Source organism: Myzus persicae, unplaced genomic scaffold, assembly GCF_001856785.1.
Source record: "Myzus persicae strain clone G006 unplaced genomic scaffold, MPER_G0061.0, whole genome shotgun sequence".
Taxonomy (NCBI): domain Eukaryota; kingdom Metazoa; phylum Arthropoda; class Insecta; order Hemiptera; family Aphididae; genus Myzus; species Myzus persicae.
This window is the reverse complement of record NW_019104239.1, coordinates 50,264-66,741: the sequence shown is the minus strand read 5'-3', so window position 1 is coordinate 66,741 and position 16,478 is coordinate 50,264. Positions and strand designations below refer to the sequence as shown.

Sequence of the window (16,478 nt, the reverse complement as noted above, 5' to 3'; positions counted from 1 at the left end):
GGTCGGCAATTACAATTTATCGATTCGTAGAACATCACATTTCCATCACTGTTCATTCAAAGTTTCAGACATCGTAATAGAAATTTGAGTATTTGACTCATGATGCATTATATGCGACAGTAAACGACTAAGTATTGTAAATGGCAACATTAATATTACATCGACCCTTTCATGACCCTGGAAATAATTACACAACTAGGCGGCAACTACTGTAATATAAACTGACGGAGAACGCAATAGCTCTTTACTGGAAACCTAACATGATATAATATTACTTAATATTATGCGGTAAGTGACAACTTATATATGATACGATAATCTGAATCTAAAATGTTTATTAATGCACTTGAGTTGCTTATCTGTAGAGCTTCAATAAAAATGAGAATGATAGTCAATAGATACCGATATGATTATAGTATATTTCGGGTAAAACCAAAGAAATTATGTGTAAAAAAATATATATTGATTCAGGTTGGAAATGTCTCTGTCTGGAGGAGGGCACCCCTAAAATTGAAAGGGGGGATGACACGGGGGAAATGTCCAAATACCCGATAATATACATTTCATCTTCCAAATATATTTTAGATCAGATCTCAGATTGTAATTACATTACATACATTATAAGAACAATATTGGTATAATACTACAAAGTCAATAACCATAATTATTAGCAGTTATTGTATGCTATATATTTAACTAGGTAACTTTGATTTTTCAGTTATTTTTTTTATTGGAAGTACAAATAAGTATGAATAGTACCTTACCTATACGCTTGTACCAGGAAATAATTATTTTCATTAATTTTAGCATTATACATATTACATATACCTAATATTATTATATTATATAAAATTAATTTTAAAATCAAATAACTCTATAGATATGGGTAATTTATAAAGTAATAATCCTGTTAGAAGAAATATAGTATTTACGTATTATATATATTAGTGTCTGAAGTAGCGATGGATAAATTCAAGGTAAATACAATTCGGTCAAAGTTTCAGTAATATTTGAAAAATTCAACATTTATGAAAAACTCTACACGATAAATATCCCATACTGAATTGCTATTAGTTTCCCTATTTGCTTATATTATGGTTTTACGATGGCACCAATCTTATACATAAGTTGAAAACCTATAAATTATAATATAATTTAATTAAAAATATTTTGGTTATAACATGCAATTCGTATAACACGGTTTAAGAAACTATATTGTCAACGCGTAATGGCATTTAAAAGCAACGGCGCCATCCCTGAAGTATAGTCTTCAACTATAACCATATTCAATACTTAACAATAAATTCCGCAAGATGTCCTTTTGAAAGTAGTTTTCCCTTTTGGGTCTACAATTGAATTTGCCCAAAAAAGAAAAAAAACCAAATCGTTTATACTCCATTTAAGTAATATATTTATATTGTCGTTCCTGGACATAATATACAATCGTCAAATAATTTTTCTATCTACCTGACGACTAACAACCGTCTACAACGATATAGGGCGAGCCATCACATAATATAATATATATACATTATACACATTACATATAATATAGGTAGGTACCTAACAAAAGGGCGCCATATTATTAAGTCTACTACTACAACTCTATAAGCCTCGGCAATGTTCTAATTCGACATCCACCATTTTAATATAATAGCAAGCATAAAATATCTTTTCATATAAAAATATTTATACCTATGTGTACCTACCCATATATTTATATGTTTATATAATTATTATGCCTACTACTTCAGTCACAAAATTACTAAGCCCCTTTTTGCTTATGAACACGGAACTATAATGTAGGATTTAAATATATGCAGCTGAAAGACAAACAACTATACGTCTATACACACGAACCAACTACAGGGCGCTTTATTTTTGTTCAACCATTTTCAAATATATAATATCCTAGCTGGTCGTAAAAACAACATTCGAACAATTTTTAGGTTAGGTTAATCGAATATAATATTATTGAACTATACCTAATACTATAAATTATATTATTACACCGTATAATAATAAATTACTTACCTCAGTTAGTATTTTTCAATTTAATAATATGCAATTACCTAGTTTCAAATAATACTAACATTTTCTATTAATTTTGATGCTAATTACGAGGCTAATTGTGTATATATTGTGGTGTATTGTATTACACATTATTTACGAATCAAAATAATAGATAGGTAGTAAAGAATGAATACAAAATATAAATTGCGAAGTATATAACAATTTTTATCACAAATAATTACTTATAATTTTATTATACGTACATATAATTTTACCTACATTAAATGTTCTTTCAAGTAGGTACAATTAGCAATACATCGTAATAGGTACCAACGATATTTAAATTAGCTATACGTACAGTGTTACATAGAAGTAATGAGGGATAAGAACGTTAAAAATCAATAACGGTTCTCACATAAACGCTCGTTGAATTATTTTTTAGATAAGTTTAAAAAATATAGGTTCACGCTAAAATATATAAGTAATATTCGTAATATAGTTTTTAAAAAAATATGCTGTAATAGGTAAGTAATGATAAGTCTAGTATAAAGAATAACACATTATCACTTAATAAAAAATAATATTTTCCGGAGTATTTTCAATCGAGATTACTATCTATACCTAGGTATACAATATACATAATAAATATTGATATAGTATTGATAAATACAAAAATATACCTAATAATATTAAAAATTAATAACTTAAGATGTTACAACCGCATGCATATATACTGTATCCGTCTTACAAACCCGTGGCAAATTGTACGTGCTGTATAATTCAATTAACTCTGCTATGATTAATATTAGACCAAATTTACCTATATAATTAAATTTAGAAATAAGAATATTATCTAGTGAACCTCAAAGTTTTTTTTTACATTTTAATTTTGAAGCAGGTTATGAGCATGTTAAAACAGTAAATTGTTTGTGCATTTTGAAATACTTGCTTTAAAATTAAAATCTAAAAAAAATCTACGAGTTACACTATATACTCCTTAATTTGATAATAGGTCAATTTACTCTTATATTAAACACACCTGAGCCAAAAAGATTATTCAGAACGTACATTTTGCTATGATGTTATGCGGTTGTATGACAGCAGTGCTAAACACAATGGGAGGGGGGTAGTATTGGTTGTTCAAACCCCACCCCGTTGGAAATATATGTCTACACCACTGAGACAGAGACAATATACGGCGGTCCTCTTATAAGAATGATTTTATGTGATGTGTATGATAAAATATATAAATAAATATAATAGGTATACAGATTCACAATCAGTGTATCTGTATACATGCAAATGGGCGGCTACAGCTATCTTTAGATTCTTCAAAGTACGTATTGTAATTAATACAGCGTATCTATTATTTTTTAGTGCGATACACGTTGTATTATCGCGCAGTAAAACGATAGAAAAATAAGTAGTTATGCGGACTTGTTACGGGCCCCTTTACAAAAGAATAAAGAGCCCTTTTCAAGTACAGTGTTCATTTCCCTATACATAGAATGCGAATGAAAAGAAGTATAAACACAAGTGACAAAATCAATGAATAAAAATGTTGTTTCCATATCACACGATAAAAAAAAAATGAAGAAATTTAAAAAAAAATTTTAATTAGAAGAAATATGAAATATCTGATTTCAAATCGATTTATCAATGCACGCAGTCATAACATCAAAGTCGCATGAAACTGTATATCATCAGTTACATTGCAAATTACTATTTTCCAAAAATAGTTACTACATTTTCAAGTGAAACAAAAATCTATTTGACAATTTTGACTCCTTATTAAATGTAAAACTCGTTGTGGATTAAAACTTTCAGAAGAGTTATAGAAACACTATTGCTATAACTGATAAACTTAAAGAACAACATTTAAAAATCGTTGATGTCAAAATAATTTTCTCCTAATTAAAGAGAAACTGTGTAACCTATAATATTTTAACGGATAGTTAAGGTTAAGAGGTTAACCTATTATATGGGAATTACTAATTATACTATATTAGACACACCCACCTGCTACTATGCATTAAACATTTTAGCCATAAGTAAATAAATGCTAATGAAATAGTCATACACCACTTATGTAAATAATAAAAAAAAAACGCTTACATTTTATATATCTAAAAACTATAAAAGTACTAATAATAATTATATTTATTGAAAATGTCAATACAATCATATAATTTTAGATTCTCAGAAAAGCAAATGAATGTATTGATTTTACAATGATAGGTAAGTGTTTTTATTTTATTTTTGTGTCTGAAGACACATATTTTTATAGAAGAAAAAAGCTTCGATTTTCAACTTTAAGGATGGTTTCTGGTAGCAAATTGGATCTATAGATGATGTATCGAAGTGTCAAAATGTTCAGTAATTTTCAAAATAACCGAAAAACAAAACAAAAATCAAAGAAAACCAGGAATTTCAGAATAAAGCTTATCATTTTTAACATTTAAGAAATGCAATACAAGGATAGATATTTGTTTTTCTAACAAGATTGTATACAACAGTTTGACGTCTAAATGTTGAGTAAATTGGATATTATTCAAGAATAAATTTAAGATTTCCTATCAAACGATTATAGTCTTTGTGTTGTAACTCAAAAAATAGTAATCATAGATAAAACATTAAATTGTTCCTTAAATTATCATTTTCTATACTGTTTTGAAATGTTTAAACTCATTTTAAACTAATTATAGTTATTTGAAACGTTCGAATTTTTTTTTGAGTGTCGTTAACAATGACATATTTTATGAAAATGTTTAATTGTAAGCTATATATTTTCTATTGATGTGTTGTTACGCATAAATTAAATTTCAGTGCATCATAATTCATGAAACAAATAACCAACGCTTAAACCTAAAGGAAATAAAATTATTTTTAAAAATTAGAATTTTAGACGAAATGGTTTTATGTCTAAGCCACAACACTTCGTTTCACAGACGAGTCATAATTTGTATAAGCTTATTATTTCACGTGTATACTTATGGCGGTAGGTACTTTGAAGGATACATATTACATATTATATATTTACATCTGCGTACAATCCACAAGTCAGAAAAAAACTGTAGGGCTTTGCATAAATCGTCGACCCTTTAAATTAGACCCAAAATAAGCCTATGTATATTGTATATAGTGTCCTAGACGGAATAGAAATAAACCGAAACTTTTACAGAGAATATATTTAATAAAATTAAGATACATACATTATATTGTGTTCTAAAAAAGTCGGTGTATGTGACTTATTCATGTTAAACAGAAACTTGTATTAATCACAATAATATTATGGTTTAGTAGAATTGAAGCAGCGAAAAACGAGTGCATACATAATAATATAATACATTATATCGCGTTTTCCAATCACAATAATAGTAATATAATGTGCATTGAGAACTCGTGTGCACACCTGGATTCATATGCTTACTTATTATATGTGAAGAATGAAAACACATAATATAGTAGTACCTAGTATAATAGTACAACATACGAGATAATATATATATATAATAATAGACGTGCGACGGCTAACTGCGTGATGGTCACTGGTCACGCCTACTTCCAATGGTTTTTACCGCGTTCATCTATATATTTTATGTACCTATATCATAAGCTCATGTGTGTTCGGTGCGTAATATTATAATACTGACGTATTATATTCGTACGATTTAAAAGATAACACCTGCGCGCGATGGGGCCTGACATAAAAAAGCGGTCACACAAAGGGTGCATCTGGGTTGTAATCTCGGAAATGTTGAGTTCCCCTGCTAGCCACCACTATTCCAACCTATACTAGGATACGGCATAGATTACAAAGGTATAGACCGCCGCGCGTTCTAAACGCAATATATTATCTTGAACTGTAAAAATTACTACCGAAATAATAATGCTAACCACAGTTTTCGAGACGCGAGTAATCGTTGAATGGTTGTAACTATAGGGACGGCGAAGCAGAACATCGTATGCACATAACATATTATAGGCCACCCCCGGGCACGTTAAGATATTATATTACACCCACACACACACACATACTCGAATACCTAACATTTACGACTCTTTGCTCTTCATCAACGATATTTATTTTGTTATAGAAATAGTTGGAACCGACGGCAGTATAATCAACATTTGTAGGGGTGACCAATCGATAATTTCCCCGAAACCTTATATCCTGTATAAACCTAAATATATTATATACGACACGGAAGAATTCGAGTGAAAAGGGTAAGATATATTAACGTGTCTATCGCGTGATTTTCAGGTGAATTATTATTACCATTACTGATGTCTACTGTTTATAATGCTATAAGAAGATTTTACACCAATAGCCAATAACCAATAGGTATGTTATCTTTTTCCAAACCTTTCACACACGCAGTGACTATAATATGTGACATGCGACACATAAGTACCTACATAGAAAAAAATAATTATATGAATATAATGCGTGAACGCTTCAGATCTTCAATGAACTCATACAACAATATTATATAATAATCTCGATAATAATATATATAGATACTCGTATAGAAAGATGTAAGATACAAATTAAATAGATTATTAAAATATATGCACTAAATGATATTTACTACTACCAGTGGATTTAGATGAAGGCTCAATTACCAGTAGCATATAATAATATACTAGTATATTGAAAACGAACGGGTATTTAAATCTATATTTTTTTAAATTTAACAATCAAAAATATTAGTGATTCAATTTATAAGAGCAAGTATATTATACCTACAAATTACAACTAACTAAAACTGATTTTATATCCATATAATACATTATATATATATATCATCGCCAACGATTTAACATCAAATAATCATATTACTTAACTTAAAACCTATAGTAGGTATAGTATAATAGTAAGATGTCTGTATACTGCAGTTTCACGCGTTTTACTACTTTTAGCACAAGTTAGTTAAAAAGCTTGGATGCATACATAATTTATGTGGTCATAAATATTTGTAATGAGGTTTTAAAAATGATACCTCGTTCCCTATTATTTTCTTATAACAATTATTATAACGCTCAATATACCTACGTTTTTAGATAATAATATTTAGATAATAATATTTATATATATTTTTTTATTTTATTTTAACTGTAATTAGATATTCAGAAATATTCTAGAAAAAATGCATGCTACTAAAATCATTTTAATAATATTGGGAGTCATATGGTTATGATTTCTGTTGGCATTTTTTGATATATTATCATTGATACATGATCGACATTCGACAGTTATTATATAAGTTCTAACCAGCTGATGTATACCTAATATAGCTCAGTATCACATTCATATATAGATACTACAACACAAGCAACCGTTATTTATCTATTATAATACGTCAGAAGCAATAAACATTGTGCATAATATGTAGGAATAATCGTGTGTACACAATATTCAAGTATAAATCGGCATATATATCGATATCGGCACACAGTAAAATGTTAGACGTTTAGTGGTGCGCATTCGGTTTATAGACGTGCGCACATTTTGGTATAGATCAATTAGAACGGCCTAGAAAACACGCACCAATAGCTTATTTGGATGGACGCCCAATTGTGAGCCAGCTAGCCAAGTGTCTAAAACGAAATCTAAAGAATCTGGTAATGAATTGTACATAGTAATATTATAATCATAGTGGATGGAAATATGGAATAACATATTTTTTCATCATGTCGTTCGTGAGATATTTCCTGCACATAATCTTATTTAGATAGAAACAGATACATTCAACGGCCTAGAGAACGAGTCTCCAAAATTACAGAAACTTACTTGTTTCTATAACCCGTAAATAAATAAATCCACAAATAGCAAATCTACTTTGAACTACGCCTTGATACAATAAAAGAAATCTCTCATATTTTAATATACTTCTCCTCCACTGATATTTTACACATAATTTTAATTTTCTTCAACTGCCACAGTCAACACAAACTACGATAATTGATTGGAACTAGAAAATATTATGATTTTGTTACTGATTTTTTTTTTTATCGATAGATTTTTACTAACGAATAAAAAGAAAACAGGAGTTTTTATTACTTCGGCGTTCGGCCGTCAAAACGCAAGCCGACCGCCGTTTTCTACCGTGGATGGAAACGCGGCGTATTACATCCGTCGTGTATATAACTACTCCGACATAAGCCAATGCATTTTGAATTTGACGGAAAACACGGAGGAATACGCCGGCCGAAGGTTACCTAGGTAAAGAAGTGAACAAGTCCGCTATTGTTCAGCCGAATATAATAACGCCAATTAAAATATTAATTTAATGAAAATTTAACGTAATAAAATGTGTTTGTGTTTATGTAGGTACACCGAATGCATTATGTATGATGAATTGATGACCAACTTACATCGAAAATAATAAAATTAAATTAAACACTTATTTTAAAAATATTATGGCTATAATAGGTATTAAGTACATCAATCAATGTTAAAACCTTAGAAGTTCATTCACATTTACTTTTATATGATAACGAAAGTTGTATTACTTCTTTGCACAAGTTGTCAACTTGTAAATAACTAACAATAGTAATAAACTAATAATTAACATTATAATAACATTTATACTAAATAATAACTATGTATTAATGTTAATAATAGACAGAAAACGCAAATAAAACCAAACTAAAGTATATGAACTATTTGTCAATATTATTTAGTTTTTTGTCTTCAATTTAATTCGTTGTTTTTAAAATGGGACTATGGGAAATTTTCATTTAAAACTTACTGTTTAAAAGTTATCGAATTAATGTAGGTAGAATATAAAATAAAAATAAAAAGGTTAATAAATTTAAATGTAAATTGTATTTATATTTTCATAAGATAGCATCTTATAAACTACAAAACAAATTTGCAATTCTATTCACACATATTACTTTTTTTCATTAATTTATTTTACCACTGACCATATTTTACACTTTACCTACTTAGAATTACATAGAATATGGGTAATTACTTATTTTACACTTCAAAAATATATTTTTCCTACATCGTCTTTCCTAAAAACATAAAGAACTAAAAATATACTAGGTATAGGTAATACTAGGTTATACGCCTATATTATTCTGAAATAAATATACTCTTATGCAATTTATGTATAGGCATTAGGCACACAGATAAGATTTATTTCGGATTAACTGAATTGAATAATAAAAATATTTTAGTGAATATTATTTACAATCGCTATTTATGATTAACAAAATGCTGTATTATTAAAACACTTATATATTATCCATTCACCATTTATCAATAAAAACTCGAGGGTTACAATATTTTGTATTGCCCACTCAATTGTCCATTATTGTGTCTTAACAAAGAAATATCTAGTGGATAATTTATCAAGTTCAAGATACTAAATTAAAAATTAAATCAATTTTCAAATACTGTTTCTATGTTTATATGTTATTATTTATTAGATAGGTGCATATGGTTTTTGGAGATGTTTTTGGTTATTTATTGAAACACTCAATAAATACCTACGTCCCATAAGATTTCCTATAGGTGTATATATTTGAATTCGTAATTAAATATTAAAGATAGAAGCACAATCTAATATATAAGTCTATAGAAATTGAATTTAGAAATATATTATGAAAAATAATATAAAATAGGTGATACTTCTATATAATAACCTATACTAGGTAATTTTAGTACGAATACAATGTCTTTTTGTGTTTATAAAATATTCAAGTTATTGCTTATGTATGTAAGTTATTATCATATAAGCACTAATAAAAATGTTAAAACTCTAAAAACGGTTTGAACTCGGGTTTGAATGGTTAATAATTAATAATTCTGAAAAATGAGAAAGTCACGAGCTTTTTAAAATGTTTTATTCAAATACTGACTCAGTATAGCTTTTTGTTAAAATTAAAGTTCGTTATTTCTATATTTTCAACAGCACAAGATTTAAATTCGCAGAAAATAGAAGTTTAGTAGTTTGGATTGAAAGATTTAGGCCGTAAACCAGAAATCTCGTTGTCATCGTGTTACTCGTTTCGACAGTGCTTCTGGAATCTCAGGTTCCATACGGCATCCGTTACTGCACTGGACCAATAGATACGACTGCGTATTCTCTCCCGTTAATATAACTATCCCCTCGGTACGTAATTTATATCACGGAACTAACATATCCTATGGTAAAGTACTTTTACCGCAATGGGTTAATCCATCCGTAAATTATTTCTCTATTTACAAGACCAAAATCGATCTTTAAATTCCACACATTTTAGCTTTCGAAGCTGTACCTACGAGTATTAAGCTAAACTACTCTCTTTATACGAAATACTATCCACAATTAATAAAGTAAAGTAATAGTAATAATATTAATAATTATTATTTGCGATAGATATTATATTCCTACAAATTTGAGTACAAATTATCATATATTTAATGCTTTACAATTATGTACTTATCTACGAACTTTCGACCTACACTGAACAATTGTATAAATGAAATTCGAGAATCATCACTAATTTATAAGTTAAATTCGATAATGATCCACACATTTAAGCAGTAACGTCACCCGTTTAAGAGGGAGTGTCAAATAATCAAGCACTATTCAATGCGTCTTATAAATATTTCTAAATTAATTCTCATATAGTCATATTTAATAAGTCGTGTTCATTAAATCCGTAAAAGAATAGGTAAAATACGTCTTGAATGAAAATATTCGTAACGTTTGATACATTTTAAATATATAACAGTAGCATTTACTGCAAATATTAAGTATAGCAAACTAATTATTATATTTTGTTACGATTACATAACATAACATTTCAACCTCGATTTCAACTATATAGGTAGTCGTTATTACGATATGTAATACTCATAAGTATTTATCATCAAAAGAAACTATGTTTAATTAAAAGTAAATTTCTTAATTATCCCAGGAAATTTAATTTACTTTAATTAGATAATGCAGTTTAATCTAAGTACATTAATAAATTGTGGGATTAAATGTATCATTTGCTCCATTACACCCCACATAGATAAATTTTAGAACAACCTAAACTCTCATATCTGGAATTCGTGTTACATTTTTTGTGAACATCATTATCATTCTGGAAATTGAAATTTGAATTAGTTTTACCTGTATATAAAGCAATTAAGTACTTTATCCTTTCTTATTATAATTTTGAGATATTAACAACATTCCTTAATTTTATTAAAAAAAAACAGAGATTGTTAGAACTAAAAACACTTTAAATGTAACTTTATTAAAGTTTGATAATTTTAAGACTAATATAAATATATCTACCTACGTATTGGTCAAAATTTAGTATTATTTTTTGGATTGTAGTAAAATAACAATATAATACGTATAGATTATACTTTGAAATTTAAATGCTTACATGCGCAAAAAATAAAAATAATTTTTAATTTAAATTGCAGATTTTTTAGTTCAAAAAAATGAATGTATATCTTGTATTTTATCGGTAAATGATAACCTACATCGTGATAACAGACATTTGAAACTTACCGCGTAGGTACCTAATACAAAATTATGTTTAGTAAAGTTCGATAACATATAATTTATTATTAATGATTGGGCCGATAACATTGTAACATAAATGCACGTTTTGAAAAACACATTAAATAACTTTTGGTTATCACTTTATCAGTAATATTGGCTAATGGTCAATAAATACCATAATCATCTACTGCCTACTGACATACCTAATACTGTTTCGTAGATTAAAAAATTGTCTCTAATACAAAATAAAAACGTCAAGTCTAATTATTAGATTTTTAAAAGTTAAACAATTTGTAAGCATGTCTTGCGATTACTTTTAAACGGCCTTATCGCCTTAAGGATAAATGTTCATTATTAGCATAGCTTCAAACAGGAGAGGTGGGAAAACACCAAGAAATTCGCATACTTTTACTCGAACCACACACGATAGGTAAACAAATTAGTAGGGTACCTATTATACAATATAATAATGTACGTTATTCACCTTGAACACGTGCGTGCAGCAGCCAGAGCTGTGACACTTCTGCGATTCGCACAACTAAAATCTATCTATCGATACACACTGCAGATTTATCGTTCATAACATCCTCATGACCCCAACGAACAATAATAATAATAAAACTGTCGTGAGCGTCTACTTATACGAAAAATGTGAGATGGTTTCCGTGATTCAGATTTAATAAAAGGTAGAGACAGGTAGACAATTGTAAAGTACCTGCTTACTACTACCGACGCACAGTATCTGTGTTGTGATCTATACCAAACGCAGAGAGGAGAACGCTATCCATTACTAAACCAGTCGTCAGATATTTTATACTGTAGGCAATCGGACAAAAATAACGCGTAAGATCGTTTCGAAATTAGAACGCGGCGACGGGGCCTCGAAATCTGCGAACAGTTGTATATAGCCAGTAGGTAAGTCGTAGATAACCGCGGTTACACGACTAGTCGTCTAGACCTACTTAATATTACAATAGTTCCTTTATAGATTCCAGACAACCACCTACAATCCCGCAGTACGTCTTCAGGGCGCGATTTCTCGCAAAAATCGTATACGATTATATTAATTTTGGAAACGTAAAATATTTTAAATTATGTGCAGTCAGGGCTACTTACGATTTCTGGTGCTGCCAAAGCCGGTCAGACAAAGTCAATGGATATGGATCGCACAGCACGACACGATCGGTGTTATCGGCACACACGTGAGAGCAGCCAAAACGCGAAAATTATTGATAACGGAACGACGGCGGCGGAGTTAGCGTGATGCGCGCGTGAGTCGCCGACGAGCCACCACCAATACACTGCATTCCGATCGGACGGGAACTGAAGCGGTGGCGGCAGCAACGGCAAGCACGACAACTGACAACCGGGAAGTGGGTAGGCGGGCGGCGGCAGTAGGCACGCACGGAAAACGCGGGCGCAGTGGTGCGCGCGCATACACGAACGCGGTCGTCGGCTCGAGGGGACCGGTGATGAGTGAGCGCGGCGGAGAAGTGCGTTTGTGGGGCGGACGGAGCGGGTGGTGGTCACCGGCGGAGCGGCGGGAGTGGCGGGCGCGCACGACACACGCTCGGTCGGTCAGCAGGCAGGCGGGCGATGGATTCGGTGTTGCCAACGGCTCGCCACCAAAACACCGGGTACCCCGCCGACGTTCGGCCGACAGACAGCCTACACATAATATTATTATTATTATTATTATAGGTATTCATGTCCTCGGCGCCGCGTCGCCCGTTTGACGAACGGACCTCAATTTTTTCACCCCCCTCACCAAAACGCACACGTTTCTTAGATACCTACTTTATTTCTTCCCGACGACGGACGCCTATCGGCTACCCACCCGCCACCCGCACTTCACTTCACACCCATTACCGAGTACCGTCTAGCGCCGTAAATTAATATCGCACTGATGCCAGACGCCTGTCTTCGAGCGCGGTTACTATAATGCACAACTGTAGTAACTACTACTACTACTATACTCACCGATGTACCTCTATATGACCAATAATATTGCCATACTATATTATAATAAGATCATAATATAGGCACATCGTCATCAAACGTCGTACACCGAAATGTATAATATTATTCTGTGTAATATAGTAATATACTTGCTGTGTCTACTTAAGCATACACGATAAATAATTTATACGCGCATTATATATGTATATTGTATATATGTTGACATGTTGTAAGCAATACAAATACCACGATATTGGTATAATAGAACCCATGTACAATATACTATGTAATAAATTTTACTCTTACGAGTTTAGAGAAAAACATTAGATATCAGCTTTTCATTTTAATTTTTCCGATATGTATAACAGACATTTTCAGTCTACTTTCGCTTATTCTTGACCTATCCTATAAATGAATAAAATGTACATACACAATACTCATCGTATTTACTAGGTGCTTATTTATTATTTACAAATCTTCGTTCGATAAAAATTCAAGCATTTTAGCTCAACAATTATTACTGACGGCCAAAATATGATTAATTTAATCATATCGAATAGAGTTTGAATAGAAATCATTTAATCATAATATCATATAGAATTGCATATCATCTGTATTCAACAGTATTTTGCATTGTTCTTGTTTTATACAAAACGCTGGTAATTGGAGTGCCTATACTGGCTGTGACGCTGTGTTATATACATAGGATTAAAATATAAAATAAGCAACTCGCCAATTACAATTATCTAGTATTTTTTATATTTAAGTTGAAGACAACATTATTAGGTACATTTTATATTCAATTTGGGGTTTTGGATGAAATACTTCATAACGAAAAAAATGTTTAAAAAATATTCGAGCACCTACTATAATATTATCTATCTAATACATACGTATATGTTTTTACTTGAATATAGACATACATAATTTGAATTTCTCTACATAATTAATAATTAAATATAATAATAATTTAGGTAACTTAAGTAGGTACCTGTTGTAAAATATTTTATTATGATTTAGGTTAATATAGTAACCTCCCCCTAATATTATAATATACAAGTACGTACTTTATAGTTTATACATTATGCCTATACTCAATAATATAGGTATTTAAGTTATTTAACTAATGTGATGAAAGTTTAAAATAAATAGCAATACAAATAAATATAGTTAATAATAAATTTAAACAATTGTTTGAATTTCTAATTTTTATATTATACTTTTTATACTTGACATTTATACTAGTATATCTGTATACACTATACACATTATGTACCTTTGTAATTAAGTTTAAACTTAAATTTTGTTTGTATATTTTTTTATTTCAAAAACAAAATGTATACCTATTAACAATAATTCCACAAACTTTAATTTCCTAAGTAAGTTGTTATACACAAGACTCCAATTTTTAAAACGTTTTACCTGCAAACCAAAAACCCACAGTTATTTAAAGTTTTACAAGAAAGTTGAAAGGACATAATAAAAAGATTTGTCATACTTTAATAATATATACCCGCGTATTTTAATCTTGTTTATGTTGCTGAAGTATTTTAAACAATAATAAATATAAAATTAAAAAATCTTTTTCGTATAAACTTTAAATTGGTTCTAGTCATATTTTTAAAATTGTTGATACTTGATTATATGAATTATCAAGTATTATATTATAATAAGGTATATATGCAACAAATGTACTAGAAAATTTGTTTTTAAACATTTGTTTAAACACATTTTTTATAATTACATAATATAAAACTAGCTAATTCCGTGCACTTCGTTGCCTGTTGAAAATGCTAAATCTATATAATATGATACTCACTTGTTATAATGCGAGCAGTATATTATCAGGTAGGATATTATATTATTATCATCGTACCCCACGCTAAGCGTATACTCTATATATGAATAATATTTTTTATTTTTATTTTATTTTTTATTTTGACTGTGGATACGTCGACGAAGCGGCTATAAATGCAACTCAGCAATCTTAATAGGCAGTATATGAAAATTTCTTTTAGTTATTTGTTTTTAGTTATTTTTTACCAATAACTAATATAACACATTCGCTTGGATATTCAGATAAAATTAATTGTTTTTTTTTTTTGGCTAAACTAAATAATTATAATAATTGTTTATTATTCGACGTCGATACCGACCTGCCTGGAAGCATCTATGGTTGTCGAGTTTGATTGTTGTTTATTTTCAGCCAGCGACTATTTCTTACTAAAAAAGGTATAGAATTTACACATTTATTTTAATGAATAATAACTATTTATTTATTAACTTTATTAGACTAAATGTATGCCTAAAACCTTCTCTGTGATGTCCTCGTCAATTTAAAAAAACCTACACGACAATTGAATAGGTAGTTTTATCGGTTAGCGCGGTCGTAGGAAACCCCTCACAATTTTATATAACAGTATAGATATGTCAATATTGCGTTTAGCGTATTATTATCTATTAGAAGTTAAATAATTTGAAATACATTACAATCTTGACAGTTTCTTACTATGATACAACATATTTACATATATTTTTAAAAATGTATGTAATACCTACTATAAAGTTTAACTCTTTTATCACTTATAAAAAATATTCATCATGCATTTAATATGTTACATTTTGTAATGTATGCAATTCCAGTTGAATATAAGTTTTTGAAATTTGATAAAATATTAAAATGTATACGACACGTTCTATAGTTGGATCCTAGATACTATATGCTATATTATACTATTGTAACACTAATGTGTTCAAAATCATATTGAGCTTTATTTGGGTACTTGGTCCCACAAATAAAACGTTTTCTTTTCCGTTCTAACAAACATAGAAGTTTGGGCCGTCTGTAATTTATCATCCAGTTATTACAACAGGTATGGTTAAAAAAGTTTTTTCTCTTTTACGTGTTTTTTCTTAAATTTAATTATGTTTTTAATAATATTATAACTTTGTCGTCTTGCTTGTTGAATACTTACAAAATAATTTACTAATGTTAACCTACTA

The 16,478-nt window shown here is 29.5% G+C and overlaps 1 protein-coding gene across 1 annotated transcript in view; it reads right to left on the bottom strand.

Annotated features, from left to right (window-relative positions):
- LOC111040371 (bifunctional heparan sulfate N-deacetylase/N-sulfotransferase-like) overlaps positions 1-12,873 on the bottom strand; it is a 47,705-nt gene extending 34,832 nt beyond the window's left edge. The window contains exon 1 of the mRNA XM_022324264.1: positions 12,633-12,873. The gene's annotated coding sequence lies outside the window, so the exon portion shown is untranslated. The remainder of the gene's footprint in view (positions 1-12,632) is intronic.
- Between the last annotated feature and the right edge of the window lie 3,605 nt (positions 12,874-16,478).